The sequence below is a fragment of the Paroedura picta genome, chromosome 5 (genome assembly GCF_049243985.1).
Source record: "Paroedura picta isolate Pp20150507F chromosome 5, Ppicta_v3.0, whole genome shotgun sequence".
NCBI classification, from domain to species: Eukaryota; Metazoa; Chordata; class Lepidosauria; order Squamata; family Gekkonidae; genus Paroedura; species Paroedura picta.
The window spans coordinates 72,036,213-72,058,959 of record NC_135373.1 but is presented as its reverse complement, the minus strand read 5'-3'; the positions used below and the strand labels follow the sequence as shown (position 1 = coordinate 72,058,959).

At 43.2% G+C, this 22,747-nt stretch overlaps 1 protein-coding gene across 11 annotated transcripts in view; it reads left to right on the top strand.

The window, feature by feature from the left end:
• FOXP2 (forkhead box P2) overlaps positions 1-22,747 on the top strand; it is a 551,538-nt gene that overhangs the window by 240,884 nt on the left and 287,907 nt on the right. The window contains exons 1-3 of one of the 11 annotated variants that reach the window (XM_077338468.1): positions 8,797-8,844; positions 10,532-10,640; positions 11,852-11,944. The exons of 8 other annotated variants lie outside the window; for them this stretch is intronic. The gene's annotated coding sequence lies outside the window, so the exon portion shown is untranslated. Of the gene's footprint in view, positions 1-8,796; positions 8,845-10,531; positions 10,641-11,851; positions 11,945-22,747 lie in introns of those variants that run through there. 2 more of the 11 variants (XM_077338470.1, XM_077338471.1) reach the window with 2 other exon arrangements.

Sequence of the window (22,747 nt, the reverse complement as noted above, 5' to 3'; positions counted from 1 at the left end):
ACATACCTGGAGAGATTTAACTCAGACTCCGTAAATCCAATCTTCATCAAACTTGGAAGGCAGATAGAGGAGCATCAGCGAGAGATCCCCTGCAAGTTTCATGTCTATAACTTGGACTGGATACATTCTATAAAATTCTAAACCTTCTGTCCCCAGAAAACAATTTCCTAGGGAGCCTGTAACTTGGACACTGTAATCCAATAATCACCCAACTTGACAAAAAGGTATAGGAGAGACAGCCAGAGATCCTCTGTGAATTTGATGTCTCTGGCATGCTCTGGTGCCATTATATCAAATTTTCTTGTTTTGGTTCCATCCATAATTGTTTTTGTGTTGTCTAAAGCATTGACCATTCAGAATGATTATTAAAACATCTGCCCTTATAGTTCTGGGTTTTTCACATGAGATATGTGCAAAATAGCTTTTAGATGATTTATCTTATTTTACTTTTATAAAGAAGTTAGAAAGTTTTATGGATAATTAAGAGATCTTTTTTTTTTTTACTAAATATTTGTTTTCATACAACAACAACAAAAAGTGGAAGACACAGGGATAGAATGTCAGGTATTGAAAGGGGAAGGTAGGAGGAGGTTCATGATTTTTTTCCTTTTACAATCTTGTCCTTAAGTTACAACACATTGTTCTTTATGAATCTTAAGATCTTAATTGCCAGTATTGTTGGGATGATGTGTAGTGTTATTATAATGAGTAAACTACTAAGAAACTAACAAAATGAACAATTGGAAATACTTCATTAACCTGTTTTGACCATAATTCAGGTTATGGTTACATTCTAGCTACAAATTGCAATTTGTTTTCTTCTCTCACACTATGATTCCAATTCTAGGTTTGGGAGGAAGAAAGGAAACCATCATTTTGGTTCAAATATAAGATCAAAGAAAAAAATTCTATGGAAGTAGATGTACTGCTCTCCCTGGCTGCACACCAGTTATTGGTTAATTACACCCCCAACTAAAGAAGCTGAGAATAATCAAAAGGCAAATTCAGAGGGCCATTCCGCATTCGTCCAAAATAGCACAATGGTTACTAATTGAAATCGCTACAGTTTTGCCATTATGCACAACGTCATTGACAATCTGCAACACTCCTGAAACCAATCTGCAAAAAGCACTTCGTTGTAGCGCTTTCAGGGAAATCCCAAAAAGTGGATTCACCCTCTGGAAAGCACTACCTCTGGAGTGCCCTCTGGGGGCTCAGCTGGAGGTGCTGCAGGTGCGGGCATGATTAATTCCCAGGTCACATGATAGGGAAGTAGAGGATGGAAATCCAGTGATTTCATGATCTCATTGAGTTAGCAATAAATCATGTCTCCATGAATGCAGCAATTCTAGTATTAGTCAGTCTACTTCATATACCACAATTAAATAATGGTTGGCAATGGTCACTAGTACATGACTCTTTCCGTAGTACTTTTATTCTCAAGCCCCAATTCAGTTTTTGTAAATACATAAATAAGCCGTTGACTATATAATCACGTCTCTCCATTTTTAAGTGCATACATAATATTTATAAAGTTATTACAGGTTTTAAAAAATGACTGGTGATACTTTGGAAGTATGGTGTGGGCATTATTTTGCTGAAAGCATAGAGTTGGGAAGCTAGTGCATGGGCTGAACTTCAGAAGTAGCCATGTACCTTTTTGTTCTTTCTTATATAGGAAAAGAGTAGTGTATGAAACAACCCCACATTTAATATTCTGTTAAAACAAAGCCATAAAGGGTGTGCAGACTTTTCCTTTATATTCTAGCACTTCCCTTTAAGGCCTCAGTTGAAAAGAGGCTACAAGAGAGGTGTTAATGGCTCTGGAAGAGGTGTAAATGGCTGCTAAGGGGTTCTTAATGGTCGCTGCTCAAATACTGTGGACAGTGCAAGGGGAAAGAAAACCAAGCCAAAACAAAGTATGTTTGACCAGACTAATCAGTCAGCAATCTAGAATTTTTTACAGGGGCAAAGGTTCATTACAAACTGGACATATATGGAAAAAGGGGAAGTTGCATTAGTAGAAACCACTTTCTTATGACGCTGGATGTAAATCACAGCTTCTGGCAAAATGACTCTCCATCATAATTCTTTGGATACCTGTACAGTAAACAAGCATATTTGTATTGTACTGTGATATCAAAACAGTCTTCAGTTTTACTGAATCCATAGTAACAATTTTCATGCCATTCTCAGGGCATGAAATACATGCAAATGAAACAATACAATCAGCACCTTTAATACCAACAAAGATTTATTCAAGATGTGAGCTTTCAAGTGCAAGCACTCTTTGTCAGACTATGATCTTCTTAAATGACAGGGAATATATAGCAAAATTCAATTCTGTTACATCAGTAGTCTGTATCACAACCAAATACAGCCAATGATAATCCTTTGTCAAAACACTGACACGCCCTGAATAAATCTTTGTTGGTCTTAAAGGTGCTACTGGACTGATTTTATTGTGCTACTTCCGACCAACACAGCTACCCATTTGAATCTAAGCAAATGAAAATCTATTTTCCCCATGGTCTTTGAAACCATAATTTTTGGATCTCTAACCATATATTTTACATTAATGTTAGTTGGAATGTACCTGGAATCAGGGGAACCTTGAGATACTTACTGTGAACTTTGAATTTCAGGAAGGCCTCACATCGCTGTATAGACCTATGAACCTTTCTCAATGCTCTTTCTGCTGTAGAATTGACAGGTCTCTTTTGGCAATTGATGCGGGATGGGGGATTTATTTATTATATTTATATACCACCTTTCCTTGTGACTCAGGACAGGTTACATTGGAACTCAGTATCATACAATCATAGAATCATAGAAACATAGAGTTGGAAGGGGCCACACAGGCCATCTAGTCCAGCCCTCTGGCTCAACGCAAGTTCAGCCCAAAGCATCCAAGAAAAGTGTGTATCCAACCTTTGTTTGAAGACTGCCAGTGAGGGGGAGTTCACCACCTCCTTAGGCAGCCTATTCCACTGCTGAACTACTCTGACTGTGAAATTTTTTTCCCTGATATCTAGCCTATATCGTTGTACTTGTAGTTTAAACCCATTACTGCGCGTCCTTTCCTCTGCAGCCAACGGAAACAGCATCCTGCCCTACTCTAAATGACAACCTTTCAAATACTTAAAGAGGGCTATCATGTCCCCTCTCAACCTCCTTTTCTCCAGGCTGAACATTCCCAAGTCCCTCAATCTATCTTCATAGGGCTTGGTCCCTTGGCCCCAGATCATCCTCGTCGCTCTCCTCTGTACCCTTTCAATTTTATCCACAATATAATATCTTAGCTTGAAATATATAACATTTTAAACATTAAGTAAACAGTAAGAACTTGTACAACTTTCATAGTACCTTAATAAGAACAATTTGTTTTGTCACTTCACTTTAATATTCACAATGGGATTCAATTGGACTGCTGCTTCAGATTTTTCTGTGAGTGCAGTTGGTGGTGGGAGGGGCCTCTGGGCTTTGGTTGTTGGTAGATTATTCACCTGGACTGAAAGCCTGGTGAAAAAGCTCCAGTTTTCAGGCTCTGTGGAATTGTTTTAGGTCCGGCAGGGCTCTGATGTCATGTGGGAGCTCATTCCACCAGGTGGGGACCAGGACAGAGAAATCCCTGGCTCTGTTTGAGTTAGATGAGTTTTCTGAGACCCTGCTCATTGATATTGGTGAAGCATAATGCTCTCTGTGGGGCATAGGTAGAAAGGCTGTTCCTCAGGTTCTCAGGGCCCAGACTACATATAGCCTTTAAAGTGATTACCAGAACTTTAAGCCTGATCCGGCCAGTGCAACTGTTGGAGTGCAGCCCAGATGTGGGCCCTCCAAGGTGTTCCTGTGAGAACTTTGGCTGCTGTATTCTGCACCAGTTGAAGTTTCTGGATCAGGGATAAGGGAAGGCCTGCATAGAACAAGTTACAGAAATCCAGCCTAGAAGTGACCATCATTTGGATCACCGTGGTTAGATGTTCTGGGGCCAGGTAGGGTGCTAGTAACTTGGATTGGTATAAATGGAAGAATGCCAATCGAGCTACTCCTATGATATGTTCCTCCATGTAGAGGGAGGTATCAAGGATCATGCCCAAGTTTCTGGCTGAGTGTACAACTGATAGTTACACCCAGTCACGCTTCCTTGTCTAGACCTTTTCTGCCAAACCACAGGGCCTCTGTCCTTGAATGATTCACTCTCAGATGGCTCTTCTTGAGCCAGCCTGTCACTTCTTCCATACAGTTGGCTGATGAGTCTGAGGGAGAGTCAGGATTGCCATCCCTCATGAGGAACAGCTGCATGTCATCCGCATATTAATGACACCCCAGTACAAACTTCCGTATCAGCTGGGCAACAGGGTGCATGAAGATGTTAAATTGGGGAGAGAACTGCTCCTTGTGGCACCCCACATCGGAGCTGCCAGCAATTATATTGGTTCTCTCCGGAGAAAGGAGATGAGCCATTGAAGACTGTCCCTCATATCCCAACATTGGTGATGTGGCAAGCTAGTAGCTTGTAGTCTACTGTGTCAAATGCTGCTGAGATGTCAAATGGTATCAGCAGCACTGACCAATCTTGGCCCTACTGATGATGGAGTGGTCTATCAGGGTGACCAATGCTGTCTCAACCCAGTGGCCAGGCCAGAATTGGGCTGTGTCTAGGACTGAAGCTTCTTCCAGGAATGCTGTCAGTTGGTCTGCAGCAGCTCTTTCTACAATCCTCCCTTTTAAATAGCCATGAAGGGCAGGGGTCAGGGGACATGTGGTTGGTCAGAATCCTGTCTACTTCGGTCAGCAAGAGTTTTCTGAATCCTTCCAGTATATCCTCGAATGGTGGCCAAGGGGCACCTAGTTCCCTTGCTGTATCCAAAGTTGGAGGATGGTCATTGCAAAGGGTCAAGAATTTATCCATAAAGTAGTTCACCAATTCCTCACAGCTGATATCCAATGTGTCTCTTTTTTGGCACCCAGTTTCAAGGGTGGTGAGCCACTGAACTACATCAGCTTGTGGATGTGATAGAAGTTGAGTAAAAGTCACAATTTACTGACTTCACCACCATCTCATATGTTTTCATAAATGCCCCGTAGGATGTTCTTGACATCAGTTTTTCTCCAAACTCACTCTAGCTATCTCAGCTCCCATTTCAATTCACGGAGCTCCAGTGTATACCTAAGGGCCTGCTTTTGACGTGGATGGAGAGGGCACTGGGTGCAATGTCATCAATAGCTGTCAGCATCCTGTCATGCCAGTTGCTGACTAGCTCATTTAGGGAAGCTCCAGGAGGTATTGGGTCCCGCAGGGCACTCAGGAATCCATTTGGATCCATAAGTCTCTTTGGATGAGCCAGAATTTGCTTGGCACCAGACTGGGGAGGGGGAGGTATTCTTAGCTGGGCCTTCAAGGCATAGTGATCTGACCAAAGAATGGGATTAACCTTTTCAAAGAAGGGTTACTTTTCTTGGAGTAAATGAAGAACCTCACATAGCCATTATCAGCTCTACTTCCAGTCCTGTGCTGAAGATGAGATCCAGGTGTGGCATGCCTGATAGGTGGGACCAGTGACAAATGTTGAGAGCCCTAGTGTTGCCATGGCTGACACCAGTCCATCCCATTTCCAGAAAATGGCAGCTCGGCATGGACATTAAAGTCTCCCAGGATTAGTAGTCAGGAGAACTGTAGTGTCTAGGCCGATTTCACCTCCAGCAGGGCTGGCAGGGCATCTGGTGGTACATTGATTGTGTGGTATACTACTCAGATCACCAAGATCTCTTACCTGGAGAAATAAAAAGGGCCAGGCCTCTTGGCTGGTATTGAACAGGAAGTGACATCATCACACCAATGACATCAAGGTGATGCTCTGGTATTTGGGCACAATCCCTCTGGTAAACCTGGTTTCTACTCTACAGGTTTTGACCAAATACCAGTATGTATTTGCTGGTGTGAGGATGTCATTGTGAGATGACAGCCATGAAGTCTGGACCTTTTTCTTTCTCTAGGCAAGTCTGCCTGCTGGCTAGCAGATTGGTGGCTTGGTGGCAGTAGAGCCTGTTGGCAGGGGATCCCTACCTTCAACCAAGATGATGAGCAACACTACTCTCTCCCGAGGGCAAGTGCAATATTATTGAGCTAACACTAAAGTCTCCTAGGAACCACTGCTTCAATTGATTGGCCTTGCATTTACTGGATTCACCTGCATTGATTCACTTGCATTTACTGGAACAGGGGGTAGAACTTATGCCCAGCTTCAACAACACTAACTTAGTGCCATTGACTTGATGCTTCTCCTTTTCTTATCTAAATCAACTTTGCAACTGATTCATTTAAGACAGGATTCTAGGAAGCTGGAAGGATTGACACATTCTAACAATATTTACTCATAGCTAAATTTAGAGGAATAAAGATACTGCCACTTACATTGGTTGTTTGCCCTGGCTTGGATGTTACAGGAAAATGGATTCTTCTCCCTGCTTCCCCACAGAATAATTTTGTGTCTGTACACCTGCCAGGTTTTTCCTGTCTTCCCCGTGATTTTTCCAAAACCTGTTTTGTAGTAGTGTTTTAGGAAACCCATTTGTAAGTATTCTTAGAGGAAGCATCAATCCTGGACTCATTGCAGTCTAGGTTCCAGTCAGGCCTGTGGTGGAAATAGCTCTGGGTCACCCTTATGGATCATCTTTGGAGGCAGCTAGACTGAAGCAGGCCAGCACTGTGTTATTGGACCTCATGGCAACATTTGACACATTAGATCATGAGCAATTAGCTTACCACCTTGCTGATGTGAAGATATTTAGGGGGGTGGGGGCTTCCTTACAGTGGCTTTTTTCCCTCGGGTCAGGTACAGAAGATAGCAATTGCACCATCACCCATTCCCTTGTGTAGTGCCGCAAGGTGTAGTGCCGATAATATAATATAGATCTATCCCCCCCCCGGGGACTTGGGATTTGGACCCGAAGTAAAACATCATCAGGACCTCCTCTCCACCCGCCAGTAGTGGGAGGGGGGGGAAGTTGAGTTGCCGTTCCCTGCCATGCCGGTAATATTGGTAATGCTATTATTGTTTTAATGGGGTTTTAATGGGGATTCTGGGACGCTGTGACCCGCCACGAGCCGCAAGGGAGTGGCGGGAAATAAATATAATAATAATAATAATAATAATAATAATAATAATAATAATAATAATAATAATAATAATAATAATAATAATAATAGGTATAGGTATAATTCTCTCCCCGGTGTTATTTATCATCTTTAAGTGCCCTCTTGCACAGCTGGGCCAAGGATATGGGCTGGGTTGTTACCAGTATGCTGTTTACACCCAGCTCTATCTCTCAATGAGCGGCCGGCCAGGCACTCTCACAGCTTCTCTGACTAGATTGCAAGCCTCTGAGGCTCAATCCTATGAAGACAGAGATCTTTTGGCTAGGGACGAAAGTACCAGAGGAGGAAGCACATCTCCCCTGCGTATATAGAATTCAGCTAGCACCTTCGTTCTCTGTCAGGAATCTGGGGTGATCTTTGATGCCTCCCTTACTATGGATGCTCAGATCATGAACATAGCTCATCAGGCATTATACCATCCATTCCAAGTGAAGCTGTTAGCACCCTATGGCCCTGGAAGACCTAGCCACAGTGATCCATGTGCCTCTAGACTGGACCACTGAAATTTGCCCTAAGCAAACTTACACTTGACCATGATCTGGAAATTACAGCTGGTACAACATATGGCTGCATAGGTTTTAAAAAGGATCCCATGGAGGGGTCATATTCAACCTGCCCTCCATCTACTGCAGTGATTTCCAGTGGAGTTCTGAATCGAGTTCAAGGTGCTGGTACTAACTTTAAGGCATTACACAGTCTGGGCCCTGCATACCTACTGGATCACCTCTTCCAGTATGTTCCCTGGAGAACGTTATATTCTGCAAGTACAAATTTGCTGGTCATTGTTAGCCCCAAAGAAATTCAACTGGGTTTGACCTGGTGGACTGAGCTACAAGATCTAGGCCCTGATGGAGCTGGTGAAGTTCTGCAGAACCAATAAAATGGTGCTTTTCCACCAGACTTATGGTTGATAGGATAAAATGAGAATAACTATGGGCCTCTCTCTACCTCTTACTTTTCCTACTGCAGCTCTCCAAGTGATGCCAGCTTGGTGTAGTGGTTAGGAGTCTGGACTTCTAATGTGGCGATCCAGTTTTAATTTCATGCTCCCCACATTCAATCAACTGGGCGACCTTGGGCTTGCCACAGCACTGATAAAGCTGTTCTTACCAAGCAGTAAAATCAGGGCTCTCTCAGCCTCAGCTATTTCATAGGGTGTCTGTTGTGGGGAGAAGAAAAGGAATGTAAGCCATCTTGAGATTCCTTCAGGTAGAGAAAAGTGACCTATAAGAACCAATAATACTGCGACTTCTTCTTATTCAACTGGATGATCCCCTGCACAGAAAGATCTCTTACCATAGGTCTGAAAAACTGATGTAAAATGCCAGGGGAGCTATGGGAAGGGACTAGCAATAAACTAAACTGTAATGGATTTAATAGACTTTACTTATGTTAATATTAAAATCTTACTATAAGCTGCCCCTAGCCTGCTCATAGAGAGGGGCAGCCTATAAAGTAAAATCTTATCCATTTGGTGCCTATTAATAATTGTGAAACAGCCTTGGGGGACGAACGGTCCAGCCTCTCCAGGGCCAATCAGAGTGCAGCCAGCTGCACCCTGATTGGCCCTGCCTCTACAGCTCCTACCCTCGCTCACAAAGCCCTCACCCCTTGCCTCACAGACATGCCTGGCTGTTAGAGCCAGACACATCTGTGACTCTGCCTCTCCACCTCCATGGCCCCAGGTGAGAGGTTGCAGGGGGGAGGGGGAGACAGGACACTTCCCAAAGGCCTGGAAAGCCATCCGGCCATGGGGAGGAGGGAGCGCTTCCCAAAGGCCTGGAAAGCACACCCGGGGCTTTGCAGAGGCCCCGCATGTTCTGTCAAGGCCCCTGTGAAGCCATCCGTCCGTGGGGGCGAGGGGGGCACTTCCCCAAAGCCTGGAAAGCCATCCAGCCGCGGGGGGGGAGCGTTTCCCAATGGCCTGGAAAGCACACCCGAGGCCTCGCAGAGGGCCCAGCTGTGCTTTCCAGGCCTCCGGGAAACCATCTGGCCATGAAGGGGCTGGGGGAGAGCAGGTGCTTCCCAAAGGCCTGGCAAGCACACCCGGGGCCTCACAGAGGCCCCGGGTATGCTTGCCAGGCCCCCGGGAGGTGCTCCCTCTTGCCCACCCCCCACCCCTTCATACTCAGCACTTCCTGCCGGCCTGGAAAGCAGCCGGGAAGGTGACGGGGAGGACACTTTCAAAGCCTGTTCTTCTGAACCGGCTTTCAAGCTAGTATAATAATTGCAAAGAGTGGACTTTCCTAATCCTGTCAACATTGGTATCATTTGTTGTGCCACAGGGCCTTCATACTCCACCAAGGCTTGGGGGGACGAGAATCAGGAATTGAGCAATTGCAAGGAAAGTAGTATTCTACACAACAAATAGGACTAGAGACGTTTGTTGAAAGTAAAGTTGGGAATTTAGAGAACCTGGTAGATTGTTATGCCATTATAAGTAAAGGTCAATTGCTTATTATTTATATTTTGTAAGACACTCCAGTGGAACTCATAGAACATCACTACTGTAGGGGGACTTAAGCAGGGAAACCAAGGAAACCTGCCATGCAGAAGCCCCATTGTGACTGTGTTGGATCAGTAGCCTGGCAACAACAGGGAAATCACGTAATGAAGGAATCCAAACATCCTTGTAATATATCTTCTTTAAGTCAAAAGCCAACATTAGCAATTTTCAACAAACCAAGACTGGGAATAATATTTAGTCCTTAATAGAACTCATAGCAACTTTTCTACCTTTGTTTTTGTATGTAGATAAGTTGTACTACTCATTATACCAGGGTCCTCAAACATTTGAGCCTGTGGGCACATTTGGAATTCTGACACAGCACTGTGGAGCCAGCCTCAAAATGGTTGCCACAGCTTAACTTTAGTTATACATTGTAGTTCCTTGGACTGTGGTGGCAGCTCCTGACAAAGTAACATTTTTAAGAGTCTGCATAGCTGATCAAATCTCCAGTAATGAATTAGAAGACTTGCCCTACCTGGTTACACTCAGTTCCTAAAAACAGCGGGTGTCAGAAAACTTGTCAGCAGGCACCATGGTATTCATGGACACTGGATTGTTCATGGTGATACTTGTTTGTATAATCCAAGGACCAGTTGCATATCTTGGAGTCTGTAGTAACTTAGATGTACACTTGTGCTCCACATGGATTAAGTCTTCAATTCAGAATGTCACATAGGGAAGTAAGTCAGCCATTACTAGTGCTTCAGAAACATGAGCTACAGTGACTTCCCATTACATTCATTTTCATATTTTAAGAAGCTGCTATTAAAGGTCTTACTGAAAATTGTCATGAAAATTGTCGGCTCTGTCAGTAGGCTATGATATTCTAAATCCTTTCTATCCATCTTTTGCCATCAATGCAGAAAAGGGAATATTATGTCTTAGTGCGTGGGATCAAGGCAGAACAGGGGCGAACCTTTCCGTGTGCAAGATCCACAGACATTTGAATTAATTACATATTACAAGGGAAAGGTATTTTTTTTTTAAATGTTATACTTATTTGCTAATTTATTATTTGGCTTATATACTGCCCCTCTTTACAAATGGGCTTAGGGCAGTTTACAGCAATAGCTTAAAACAAACATCATAAAATCTAAAACTAACAGCAAACCCACCCACCCTAAGCCATGTATGGTGAACCTTCTTGGGAGCACAAAGGATGGAGGAACCAGCTTTTTCCTATTCATGAAGCCTACAAGTCAACCGTGATAAAAGATGGAACATAATTGACAGGAGATGTCATGAGGGTTTGGATTTTTAGTGATAAACTATCTGGGGTAGATTTTAAAAACCTCACTGGTGACTGTGGTTTCAGTGACATGGTGAAACTACAATTTTTCAGAAATGTAGTAATTGAAAAATTCTCAGGTAACTTGTTTCATCAATACTTTCTGAAGTAGTCCTTGTGACATTTTGGGTTCTTTTGGTTTCATCATGCCTTACTTTTTTAAAATTTCTAACTACTGTTATTCATTTATTTGTTGCAAAGGGACACATTTGTCATAGACTTTTGTCCAAGTAAGAGCCTCTTGTGGCGCAGAGTGGTAAGGCAGCTGTCTGAAAGCTTTGCCCAAGGTTGACTCAGCCTTCCATCCTTCCGAGGTCGGTAAAATGAGTACCCAGCTTGCTGGGGGGTAAACGGTAATGACTGGGGAAGGGAATGGCAAACCACCCCGTATTGAGTCTGCCATGAAAATGCTAGAGGGCATTACCCCAAGGGTCAGATCTGACTCGGTGCTTGCACAGGGGATACCTTTACCTTTACCTTTGTCCAAGAATTGCCAAAGAGAGTCTTTTGGATACCAATTCTGTATGTGAATGATTGTTTCTGTCTCATTAAAAAAAATGTAAATATAAGGTGCTTCATCCCATATGAAATGTGAATTACAAAACACAAGGAGGAGACCTGTGAGAAATATCCTGGTTTCCTCAACTCATTCCTCCTTCCTCCCCTCTTGTTCTCCAATCACCTGTTTTTCCTTTCAAGTGATCTCTATGTCAAAGAATATTTTTAGATATTTTGTGGTGTCTGTGTATGGTCAGATGCTGTCAGTTGCTTGGAGGCAGATGGACTTAATGCCCTATATAAATCTAATCTAATATTTTATACTTTAAATTTAAAAAATGCCAGGAGATACCTTAGCCTTGGGTGATTCTTCTTTGTGAACTTTTAATCTCCATAGGATGCCACACATCATTATTAGTTCTATGATTCTGATACCAAGGACCAAATCTGCTCAGGTGACTGCAGGTGGATGTTTACCATTTGCCAAATGGTAAGATGGACATAAAGTGAAGAAAGGAGTATGACTTTGTCTTATTATTACTTTAAAAAGTTGTTTGTATTCACCATCTGGTACCCTTAAAAAATTATCTGTATATGCTGTACCAACATGTACCTGCAATTATTAGCATGACAAACATTGCCATTTTAAGTTAAAAGACTCTTGTTTGACTTTTACTATCTGTTATGAATCTTGTATATTAATATCATCCCTTGTATTCCATTTTCCCCATGATTGGTCATCAAATTTGTTGGAGTTTTTTTTAAGGCAAACCTGCAAAACTTATTCAAAGTCTTTGTAAACAGGTGCCATCCTAGTGGCTTAAATTAAAGACATCTGCATATGTCAGATTTTTATGTTTTTAGAAGAATAGCAATAACTATGTCAACTATTCTGTTGCCAAACCTTGTCACAACATTTCTGTATCTGCATATCATCATCAACTTGCTTAATTTATATACAGTGAAACCTTTAAAAAGTCTTCCTTATTTTCTTAAATATGCAGAACTTACAGACAGAGCTCAGATCATTTTTGGGGGGATTTCAAATGGCAAAGGTTTAAACATTGTCTGGTGGAAAATGTAAGTGTGCATATATCCTCTGTATTTAGAAAGCAAAAGAGCTCAAAGCTAGGTTATGTACTGTGGTGCTTGATTTTAAAACAAGGTTTTGCACACTTGTACAACACAGCCTTCAGGAATGTTTCTCTTGCCAGCAGGTAGAACAACATGCATTCGAACATCATTTTCCCCCTCTTCACAGTTATATACTTCTATGTGTTTTGCTTTACTGGTTTTGGTATTAGTTCTTTTTATAGATATGTTTTAGTGTGCTGCAGTGGTACCATTGAGATGCCCTGACTCTATTGACTCAGTGGAGTTGAGACATTTCAGTGGTGCTACTATAGCGGTTTAGCGGTTTAGTGCTCAACTAGGAAGGTTACAAACAAATTCTGAGAAAGACTACATGGCAAAAAAGAGGGCATGGAGGAGGGGGAAGTGGCAATGTTTGAGAGTACCATAATGCTTGAGAGTCAGCTCATTAATGAATGGAAATTTGCTGTATGAAAGGTGACTACTGGAGTAATCATGCAAAGGGTTGTTCTTGAGAAGCATCCACAATCAATATCAGCTGCTATCCCTGCTCATAATTATTATGACTTCAAATCCCAGATTCCCCATAATTTGCCGAACCAGATGAACTAAATTAATCATTTAGCAGTGAAAGTTTGAAACTTGTAGAAGTGCTAGGCATGTGTATTATAGCTTTGTAATTTTCAAATGTGAAAATGACCTCAGAGGAGCTGAAGACTATTAATCTCCCTACCCATTCCATTTCAAAAGAAGTGTGAACACTATCAAGTAGATACAAAACTTTGGATATCATATTATACTAGAAAGAAAGCCCATTGCACCCGGGAATGCAGTGGGCACTAGGACCGGCATTGAAGGCGGGGGGAAGCGGTGGTCCCCTGGCCCCTGGCAAGCGCCGCGCATTGGCGCGGGTGTCGGACGCGGCCTTCGGGTGGAGTGGAGAGTGGAGGCGACAGGGCAAGGCAAGGACCCAGGGGTACATCCCCCGCCTACCTGACAACACCTCCGGGCGGCAAGCCAGTTTTCAGCAGCCACTGCTGCAGGGATGCGGAGGCAGCGAGTGGTGCCATGTAGGGCACGCTGCTCGATGTGGGTGGCTCTGTGACGAGGGCGGGGCTGAGTGGGAATCAGAAGGCGTGATTTGCACACCGCCCGATTGGGACGTTGGGGTGCGCTTGTCAGTCCGGGGGCAAGGGCCCAATCCGGGAGTTTTGATCCCGGATTCGGTCCACCCCAACCATCCTTACTGTTTTATTAAGAGGGACAGATATTCCAATAGTCCACTGAATATTTACATTCAATTGGTTTTCCACGTTTTGTTGGCCCCAACACTATACCTATGACTATTTTTCAGAAGGATCCAGTCCATATTTTCTCTCTATTTGGCAAAGACAGAGAAAGCTGCAGTGAAATTTACTCAAGACAAGCCTCTTTGTGTCCCTGATGTAAAAATTGTGACAGTTCTGAATTTGCAACATATAAAATAGGTACAGAGGTTGTGTGAAAGCTGTATGACTTTTTACTGTTGTTATCTATCTAGCTTCCTTCTCCTTATAATGGCCTTGAAGCCATTAACCTTGAATACAAGTAGATACTGTGGCTATTGTATCAGGAACCCAGGCTGCAGCAGCTCCTAAACATGGTCCAGAGCTTTTTAGTGACAATTCTGACATCACCAGTAAAAGGAGGGAAATACAGGAACTCTGAGCTAGACTTTGTCTTATTATTAGACCATAGCAGGTCAGGTGATATTTACGTGAAACATTCTAGATCAGATTAGGGAGCTTTAACATGTGCTGAATAAAGAACTTTCAATCCACTTTCAGTCCACTTTGCAACTGGCTTTTTCTTTGTGAATGTGGATTGAAAGTGCATTATTCAGTGTGTATGAAAGTGGCATTCGTCTCTTATTAGCGCAGCAGAAGAATGACAAGGAGTCCCTCACCCATGTCCTTATCTCCCCTCCCCTCCTCATGCCTTTCTGTCTCCCACAGCTTGATCCTTTTCAATCTGAACAGGGTCCCTTAGCAGCCTTATAACACTGTGTGCAATAGGTTCTAGGGATTCTAAGCATTCCCAGCTTTCATTTAAAACAAAAAGTATGTCTTAGCCCTTTTGTTGGAGAGATACAAAGGAGAAGGTTTATCACAGAAATCTTTTCTTTTGAAACAAATGAAAGCTGGGAATTCACAGAACCTGATAAACACATTGTTATAACTTTGTATTGCTATAGCAAAATTCAATTTAAAACTGAAAAATACCCAGATGCTTAGACTAAAGGGAGGATAGCACAATTGGGGAATAGGAGTAGCAAAACTGTATGGAAATGTCGAAGACTGTTGCCACTGCAGCAATGGTGAAACACATCTCAGTGTGGAAACCGCTGCATTGGAGTATGGACTGAGCTGTCAGGAAGAGTGCAGTTCTTATCTATCCCAAAATTACCTGACCATTGAGATCATTGGAAACATTGAACAGGGCCTCCCCAGGTTTTGTGAGTGTGTGTGTGTAAAACAAATATTTAAATAAATGCTGAGTCCCGTCTCAGTGTTCTCCCCTGGTATGATGGTTACACAGACCAGGACCTTCCCTATGTTGAGATACAAAGTACCGTATATACTCTCATATAAGCCGACACACCTAATTTTACCACAACATCTGGGCAAACTTATTAATTCTCATATAAGCCAAGGGTGGGAAATGCTCCATCATCACAGGCTCTCCCATCCAGCCCCCGCCCCCCAACAAATACAGAAAAGGAAAGAGGATGAAGAGCTGTTGGGTTTTGTACCCCACTTTTCACTAACCAAAAGAGTCTCAAATCAGCTTACAGTTGCCTTCCTTTTCTCTCTTGATACCAGACACCCTGAGAGAGCTCTGAGAGAACTGCTCTGTGAGAACAGCTCTGGCAGGATAACCAAACAGTGCCCCCTAGGCCAGCAAACCATAGCAGAACAACAGTACCCAAAGTTGGCAACCTACTACAACAAGTACAACAGCTACCAACTGGGAGAATGGACGACTCTAACTACAACTAAAGTGCCCCCCCAGAACAAAACACTGAAAGAAAGAACTGTAAAACTGAACTCTGAAAGAAAGAAATGTAAACATCAACTTTTAAAAGAAATACAACCCCAAGAAGAAAAGGCAAACAATGCTGCCCCTCAGAAAAAAGAAGAAACAAATACTAGGAGAAAGAAACAGTAAATCCCCAAGTATCCCAAATGCCACCCCACCTACAGAAACCAAAAGAATATTTGGAAGAAGTGATTAAGAAGAGGAAGAAGTGAAGGCAAAAGGAAAAAAAAAACATCAGAGTCCCTCAGTAAAAAAAAAAAAAAAAAACATCAGAGTCCCTCAGTTGATGTCTTACAAGCTGCCAGAGCAAGATTTGCTTGCAGTACACATTTGCAAAAGGCAATGCAACGATTGGCTGGCTGAAGTAGGCTTTTATTTCAATTATCGTATATACCTGCATATAAGTCGAGGAGGGCTTTTTCAGTGTGAAAAAAGGTACTGAAAAACTAGGCTTATACATGAGTATATAGGGATTTGGACAACGATGTGTAAATAAATATTGTTCTGTAAAAACTGCATTAAAAAGTTGGACTGAAAGCAAAGGAATGGAGAAGGAAAATAGCTGCTAATTCTGAAAGCAGTAATGAATGTTTTGTTCCATTCTAAAATAATGAACTAGTGGTGTTTCCTCTTGCAAAAAATGTGGTCAAGTATTTGCTTTAACTTGTTTACAAAAATGGCTTTGTCAGAAATTATGATAATCTTGCAACATTGTTTGCAATTCAAAATACTCAGCATTTTGAGTAGTCTTGCTGAAGGGAAGAGCCTGTTGATGCAGGTGAAGAGCCTGTTAATGCGGGTGAAGGAGGAGAGTGCAAAAGTTGGCTTGAAACTCAACATCAAGAAAACGAAGATCATGGCATCCGGCCCTCTCAATTCCTGGCAAATAGATGGGGAAGAAATGGAGGTAGTGACAGATTTTATTTTCCTGGGCTCCAAGATCACTGCAGATGGGGACTGCAGCAAAGAAATTAAAAGACGCTTGCTCCTGGGGAGGAAAGCTATGGCAAATTTAGACAGCATCCTAAAAAGCAGAGACATCACCCTGCCAACAAAAGTGCATTTAGTCAAGGCTATGGTATTCCCAGTTGCAATGTATGGCTGTGAACGTTGGACCATAAGGAAGGCCGAGCGTCAAAGAATTGAGGCTTTTGAACTCTGGTGCTGGAGAAGACTCTTGCGAGTCCCTTGGACTGCAAGGCGAACAAACTGGTCAGTCCTAGAGGAGATCAGCCCTGACTGCTCCTTAGAAAGCCAGATCCTGAAGATGAAACTGAAATACTTTGGCCACCTCATGAGAAGAAAGGACACCCTGGAGAAGAGCCTAATGCTGGGAGCGATTGAGGGCAAAAGAAGAAGAGGACGACAGAGAATGAGGTGGCTGGATGGAGTCACTGAAGCAGTAGGTGCAAACTTAAATGGACTCCGGGGAATGGTAGAGGACAGGAAGGCCTGGAGGATCATTGTCCATGGGGTCGCAATGGGTCGGACACAACTTCGCACCTAACAACAACAACAACAACAACAACAATCTCCATTTCTTCCCCATCTATTTGCCAGAAATTGAGAGGGCCGAATGCCATGAACTTTGTTTTCTTGATGTTGAGTTTCAGGCCAACTTTTGCACTCTCCTCCTTCACCCGCATCAACAGGCTCTTTAGTTCCTCTTCACTTTCTGCCATTAGAGTGGTATCATCTGCATATCTGAGGTTGTTGATATTTCTCCCTGCAATCTTAACCCCAATTTGTGACTCCTCTAACCCTGCCTTTCTCATTATGTGCTCCGCATACAAGTTAAATATGCAAGGTGACAGTATACAGCCTTGCCGAACTCCTTTCTCAATTTTGAAACTATCAGTGATTCCATGCTCGGTTCTCACTGTTGCTTCTTTACCTGCATATTGGTTTCTCAAGAGACAAATAAGATACTCTGGTATTCCCATCTCTTTAAGAACTTGCCACAATTTGTTGTGCTCCACACAATCAAAGGCATAGTCAATGAAGCAGAAGTAGATGTTCTTCTGGAACTCCCTAGCTTTCTCCATGATCCAGCGTATGTTGGCAATTTGATCTCTAGTTCCTCTGCCTCTTCGAAATCCTGCCTGTACTTCTGGAAGTTCTCGGTCCATATTGCTGGAGCCTAGCTTTTAGGATTTTGAGCATAACTTTGCTAGCATGTGAAATGAGTACAATGGTGCGGTAGTTTGAACATTCTTTGGCATTGCCCTTCTTTGGGATTGGAATGTAAACTGACCTTTTCCAATCCTGGGGCCATTGTTGAGTTTTCCAAATTTGCGGGCATATTGAGTGTAGCACTTTTACTACATTTTTTTACTGTTGATAAAATGTTATGTGCCCACATGCTTCTTTCACGGTTGGTCCTTAGAAGAAGAAAAGTTGGATTTTTTTACCCTGCTTTTTACTACCCAAAGAAGTCTCAAAGCGGTTTAAAAACACATTTTCCTTTCGTCTCCCCACAATAAACAACCTGTGAGGAATGTGGGGCTGTGAGACATCTGAGAGAACTAGAAATGGTCCGCAGTCACCCAGCGGGCCTCAGGTATCTCAAAGTACTTTACAATCACCTTCCCTTCCTCTTCCAACAGCAGACTCCTCATGAAGGAGGTGGGGTGGAGAGCCTCACTGGCAACCCTAAGAGGAGGTCTCTCTGCACAGCAGTCTTGACTTTAGTCGGGTTTATGCACACCTAGGTAATGTGGAATTCCAGAATATGAATCTACACCAATCTGGCAACCTTACCTCCTTTCTGCAATGTTTTCTTGACCTGAAATAGGTCAGTGGGTGCTTGTTGGCTGTTGAGGCATTGCACACATTTGAGGGCCCACTTCCAAACTTCAAGGAATATGTTCAGACCAAGAACAGTCAGCCTTCAGGTGAGGCCTGGAGATCTCCTGGAATTGCTGTTCCTCTCCAGACTATAAAGATCAACTCCCCAGGCAAAAATGGCTGCTCTGGAGGGGTGAATGTGTAGCATTGTATCCCACTGAGGTTCAGGGATGCTAACCTCCAGGTGGGGGTCTGAGAATCCCATGGAAGTTCAGCTCATCTCCAGGAACTTAGGCTGAAGGGAAACTATTTCCCCTCACATGCATCCTTTCAAAAGGAGTGCATGTGATCCTAGACTTCCCTTGGTTGCTTGGCTATTGATGTCTGCCCTTCTGAAGCGTGGGGCCTACTGCTGGCAACTGCAGTTCCTGTTGTTGTCTGTAAGGCCAAGTCGTTTCCTAATAAAAGTGGTTCAGCTAGTTTCCTCCAAAGTTTCACTGTGTACTTTCCTGTAAAGGTAACTCCACTTGAAATTCTGGGCCACTTATGCCTTTGAGTTCATAGGACCTTCCTAACAAATCTGTTTTCTGCCTTTCTAAAGCCTGAGGCCTACTGTTGGCAACGCAGTCCCTGATGTTGTTTGCAAGGCCAAGACATTGCTTAAGAAAAGTGGATCACCGAGTTCCCCCCAAAGTCTCACTGTCTACTTTCCTGTAAAGCTAACTCCACCTGAAATTCTGGGCCACTTATGCCTTTGAATTCATATGACAAATTCTGTTCCTGGCAAATTCTGTTTATTATTATTATTATTATTATTATTATTATTATTATTATTATTATTATTATTATTATTATTATTATTATTAACCAGTCCAAGCTTGAAAAAAATCAGTACAGTTCCCATGTCTTTCCAGCCATTTATTTGTTCACTATTTATAGTTTCACGGTATAAATATTCTTCATTCAGATCCTCCTGCATTTTCCAGACTCACGGGACCAATGCTGGTCTGTCTTTCTTTCTGTGCCCCAAAATACAAACAGTTGCTGGTAAGGACTGGCCAAAGCCCAGGAGGGAAACACCGCACTACCCCCCCCCCCAACAGCTGCCGGCAAGCCACTACCATCGTCTCTAGATCCCTGCTCATCTCTAGATTATAATGATCAGCTCTACAGGTAACAATGGCTACTGTGAAGGCCAGACTCTGAGGCATTGTACAATTTTGAAGTCCCACCTCCAAACATCCAGGAATATTTCCAACCCAAGAGTAGCCAGCCTTCAGGTAGGACCTGGAGAGCTCCTGGAATTACAGCTCATCTGCAGCTCCCCAGGAAGAAAGAGCTGCTTTGGAGTTTGGACAGAGTTGTTGTGGAGAAGAAACACATAAGGCTTCCCGCACAGTTTGTTTTTGAATTGAATACTTGAGGCCTACTGCACAGGGTTGTTGTGCAGATGAAACAGGAGACAAAAGAAGCTCCGCAACAGCATCTAGTTTCGTCTGCACAATAATCCTGTGCAGTAGGCCTCAAATGTGCAGAGAGTCATTGAATCATAGAGTTGGAAGGGGTCTCATGGGTCATCTAGTCCAACCCCCTGCACTATGCAGGACACTCACATCTCAATCGCTCATCTACTGTGACCTGCCACCCCTTTGCCTCCAGAGAATCAGCCTCTCCGTCAGATGGCTATCCAGCCTCTGTTTAAAAATTTCCAAAGATGGAAACCACCTCCCGAGGAAGCCTGTTCCACTGAGAAACCGCTCTGTCAGGAACTTCTTCTGGATGTTTAGATGGAATTTCTTTTGAATTGATTTCATCCCATTTGTTCTGGTCTGTCCCTCTGGGGCAAGAGAGAACAATTCTATTCCATCCTCTACATGGCATCTTTTAAATACTTGAAGATGGTTATCAGATCCCCTCTCAGTTGTCTCCTCTCTAGGCTAAACAGACCAAGCTCCCCCAATGTTTCTTCATACTTCTTGGTCTCCCAACCCTTCACCATCTTTGTTGCCCTCCTCTGGACATGTTTCAGCTTGTCAACATCCCTCTTCAATTGAGGTGACTAAAACTGAACACAGTACTCCAAATGAGGCCAAACCAGAGCAGAATAAAGCGGTACCATCACTTCCCGTGATCTGGACACAATATTCCATTTGATACAGCCCCACATCCCATTTGCCTTTTTAGCCACTGAATCACACTGCTGACTCATGTTCAATGTATGGTCTACTAAGACTCCTAGATCCTTTTTGCACATGTACTGCCAAGACAAGTCTTCCCCATCTTATATTGGTGTATTTGGTTTTTCTTACCTAAATGCAGAACTTTACATTTGTCCCTATTGAATTTCATTTTATTCAGTTCAGTCCACTTCTCGAGCTTATCGAGATCATAATGTATTCTTTTGCTGTCTTCAGTTGTGTTTGCTACCCCTCTCAGTTTAGTATCATCTGCAAATTTAATAAGTATCCCCTGTAATCCCTCATCCAAATCATTTATAAATATGTTGAACAACATAGGCCCCAGGACAGATCCTTGGGGTACTCCACTTGTCACTCTTTCCCAAGAAGATGCTGAACCATTAACAAGTACCCTCTGAGTACGATTTGTCAACCAGTTATTGATCCACCTGACAGAATTAGGATCCATACCGCATTTTACCAACTTGTGAACAAGAATATCATGTGGACCTTATCAAAAGCTTTATTGAAATCCAGATAAACTATGTCCACGGCATTCCCGTGATCCAGCAAGGTAGTCACTTTCTCAAAAAAAGAGATAAGGCTGGTCTGACATGATTTGTTCTTGTGAAAACCCATGCTGAGTCTTAGAAATCACAGCTCTCCAGCTGCTCAAGGACCGAGTGTTTGATTATTTGTTCCAAAATTTTGCCAGCTACAGATGTCAAGCTGATGGGTCGATAATTACCTGGATCCTCCTTTTCCCGTTTCTTGAAGATGGGGACAACTTTTGCCCACCTCTAATCGTCTGGCACCTCACCTGTTCTCCAAGAAGTGTCAAAAATGGACAGAGGCTCAGAGATTACATCTGCAAGTTTTTTTAGATGCAGTTCATCTGGATGCAGTTCATCTGGCCCAGAAGATTTTGTTTCATTTAAAGAAACTAGGTGTTTGTGGACTGCTCCAACAGTGATCCTAGGCCACTATTCCCGTCCCGTGTTATGTTAAATTTTTGCCACATAGATCGCTATTTCCCTCACAAGAGAAGACCAAGGAGAAATAGGAGTTAAGCAGTTCAGCCCTCTCTTCATCATCTGTTATAATTTCACTTTCTTGTCCTCGCAGTGGTCCTATGGTGTCCCTATTCTTTTTCTTGCTTGAAATATAACTAAAGCCTTTATTGTTATGTTTAGCATTTCTTGCTAGCCTAAGCTCATATTGAGCTTTAGCTTTTCTAACACTCCCCCTACAATTATTGGTTGTTTGTTTATACTCATCCTTGGTAATAAGGCCTTCCTTCCATTTCCTAAATGACTCTTTTTTATTCCTCAAAGAAGAAATACATATGGCTTAGCTGTTTTTTCCCACCAGCAGCGAGGCCGGCCAGAGCACTGTGTTAAGTGCGAAGCAGTTTTTCTGTGGCCTTCCTGTCAACCAACTGTTTGGCAGTATGGGAAAGCTTTCCCCCCTCAAAAGAAAGCCTCCCAGCTGGCGCTCCTCCCTCCTTCCCACTGCGTGGCCCTTGTTGTGCCGGGAGTGAGCTGCGGAGGGGGGGGGAAGCATGGGCATTGGCACGCCAGCGCCCGCAAACGTGCAGGCATGGCAGGTTTGTGCCAGCGCCCGCAAATCCTCGCCGGCCCACCGGCATCCGTGCCTCCCCGCAGCGCGGCGCTCACCACATCGGGAGGCAACCGATCGCTCCCATCACAGTGTGTGTGTGCTGCAGGGAGAGTAGGGAGGCGTACCTGCTCATGTGCTGGTTCCTGCACCTTCCTCCCCCCCCCCCGCCACGGTCCGATACCGAGGCCTCTATGGCCCGGTACTGGGCCACAGCCTGGTGGTTAGAGAGCACAGTGTTAAAGGATTAATAAATTTGCAGAGAAAGCCTTAAAACTGGTAGAATCCAAGTTTCAGCAGTTTTACAATCTATGACAAAAGCTCACTAGTATATGAAGGACACATTTTTAAAAATGTCTTCAATAAAATATGTTTACCCCCCTTCATTTTAAAGTTTGTAAGAAATTTCCCTTCTCGTCTCCTTTCTCCACCAAACATGAATAGTATTGTCAAACACATATTAGTCCTTATTCACTGCATCCTTGTAAATGTAAAGTTGTTTTGTGCAACAGCACACTGATAGAGAAGAAAGCAAGAAATTG